Here is a 2,736-nt window from a genome sequence, read left to right on the forward strand (position 1 = left end):
GTATGGCTATACACATATTGGACAACATAAATTTAAAACAAAGACTTTTTTTAAAAAAGACAAAGAGGGGTACTACATAATGATAAAAGGGTCAATCTAGCAAGAAGCTATAATATTTATAAATATATACTCCTCCCACATAGAAGCACCAAAATGTATAAAGGAAACATTAACACGCCTTAGAGAGAAATTGACAGCAATACAATAATATTAGGGGATTTTAAACCTCACTTATATTAACGGATAGATCGTCTAGACATAAAATCAGTAAGAAAATACCTTAAGGAAATAAACAAAAAAAGAAGAAGAAAAAGAAGAATGAAGCCCAAAGTGCAATAAACATCAGAGTGAAAATAGAGACTAAAAAAACAATAGAAAAGATCAATGAAGCGAAGAGGCTCATTCTTTGAATGAACAAACCAAACTGTCAAAACTTTAGCTAGACTCACCAAGGGAAAAAAAAGGTCTCAAAAGAAAAAAGAACAAAATCAATGAGGAATCACAACTGATATGACAGATATCCAAAAAATAAGAGACTACTACAAACAATGATGTGTCAACAAGTTGGACAACTTAGGAGAAATGAATAAATTCCCAGAAACTTATAATCTTCTAAGACAGAATCATAAAGAAATAGAAAATCTGAAGAGATCGATTATTAGTAAGGAGATTGAATTAGTATCAACAATCTCTGAACAGAAAGCCTAGGACTAGATAGCTTAACTGGTGAATTCTACCAAATATTCAAACAGGATTTAAAACCTATCCTTCTCAAACTCCTCCAAAACATTGAAAAGCAGGGAATGTTTCTAATTTTATTTTATGAGGCAAGCATTACTCTGACACCAAAACCAGACAAGGATGCCCCCAAGAAAATTATAGGTGACTATCTCTAATAATACAGATGCACAAATCCTCAAGAAAATGTTAACAAATTTAAGGAATTTAAGGAATATATTACAAGGATCATACATCATGGTCAAGTGGGATTTATTCCAGGGATGCAGGGATGGTTTAAGAGCTGCATATCAAACAGCATGATACACCACAGTAATAAAATGAAAGATAAAAATCATATGGCCATTTCAATAGGTACAAAAATAAAGTATTTGATAAAATTCAACAACTTTTCATGATGAAGTATAAAGGAGATGTACCTCAACATATCAAAGGCCATATATGACAAACCCACAGCTAATATCATACTCAATGGTAAAAAACTGAAAGCCTTTTGTCTAATATCAGGAACAAGACAAGGATGTCTACTCTCACCATTTTAATTCAGCATGGTATTAGAAATCCTAGCCATAGCAATTAGACAAGAAATAAAAAGCACACAGTTGGAAAGGAAGAAGTAAAACTGTCACTATTTATAGATGATAGGACAGAATACATAGGATACCCTAAATACTCCACAAACAAACAAACAAAAAAACCACTTAGGACTAATAAATGAAGTCAGTCAAGTTGTGGGATACAAAATTAATATACAACAGGTGGTGAAAGATTGCTGGCAAGATCCCCAGGGAAGGGTCACCCACCAGCCCCCACCCAGTCAGGACAGCTCATCTGGGATGAAGAAGATACTCATCTTCAAGAACCATGGGAAACTGTAGCTCTCCAAGTTCCACCAGCCCTACTGTAAAGACCTGTAACAGCAAAATATCAGAGAGACAATCCATAAGGTATCTAAGGAATGAAAACTTTTGTAATTTCCTAGAAGAGGTATTGTTAATTGGACAATCTGACAACAAACTTGTTTACAAACATTATACAACGTTATATTTTGACTTCTGTGTGGATTCTTTGGAAAATGAACTTGGTGTTTTGGATGTAGTTCAAGTATTTGTGGAAACATTAGACAAGTGTTTTGAATAGGTCTCTGAACTGGATTTAATTTTCCAGCAGATAAGGTTCACAATTCTTTTTTTTTTTTTTTTTAAGATTTATTTGAGAGAGATAGAATGTGAGCAGGGGGAGGGGAAGAGGGATAGAGAGAATCCTCAAGCATACTCCCCACTGAGTACAGAGCCCCAGAATGGGCTCAACCCCGAGATTATAACCTGAATTGAAACCAAGAGTTGGACACTTAACCAGCTGGGCCACTAGACACCCCAAGGTTCACAATACTCTTCCAGAAATTGCAATGGGGAATTGTAGTGGAGACCAACATGGATGAGATTGTTACACAAATTGATGCACAAAATAAACTGGAGAAATCCTAGGCTGGCTTAGAGGGTGGGGCTCCAGCCCGTGTTCAATCACCTGTAAAGAATGTGAATCTTCCTGAGATCCCAAGAAATATTAACATAGGTGACATCAGTATAAAAGTGCCAAATCTACCCTCTTTTAAATAAAAAGTTAAAAAGGCCACTCCCAGGTAAAATCCTGAGGGAAAGGTCATCTAACTCTACGATGTAGTTGTTTACCAAAAATAGAAGAAGAGAGTCTTAAGTTTTGCTCTTGGATTTAAGTCAGGATTTAACCTCATGTAGAGGTTGTGTAAAATCAATGTTGCTTTTCTTGCTCAGTGATTTTGAAGAAATTGAGTAGTTCCAGTGTGATAGCTCTCTTTTCTAAACTGCATCCCTATACCCACCTAAGTAAGGCATGCTTTTTTAGCTACTACAGTATTTAAAAAGGGTCTGAGACATTTCCTTAAATTATGCATAATCCAAAATGTTGGAGTTTTGTATGGATCACAAGTGCAGCATTCCACAATTCTTTTTGCTATTT

The 2,736-nt window shown here is 35.2% G+C and overlaps 1 pseudogene; it reads left to right on the forward strand.

Annotated features, from left to right (window-relative positions):
• The first annotated feature begins 1,574 nt into the window (after window positions 1-1,574).
• LOC122901919 lies at window positions 1,575-2,357 on the forward strand (annotated as a pseudogene).
• The last annotated feature ends 379 nt before the right edge of the window (window positions 2,358-2,736 follow it).

This window comes from Neovison vison, chromosome 3, assembly GCF_020171115.1.
Source record: "Neovison vison isolate M4711 chromosome 3, ASM_NN_V1, whole genome shotgun sequence".
Lineage (NCBI taxonomy): Eukaryota > Metazoa > Chordata > Mammalia > Carnivora > Mustelidae > Neogale > Neogale vison.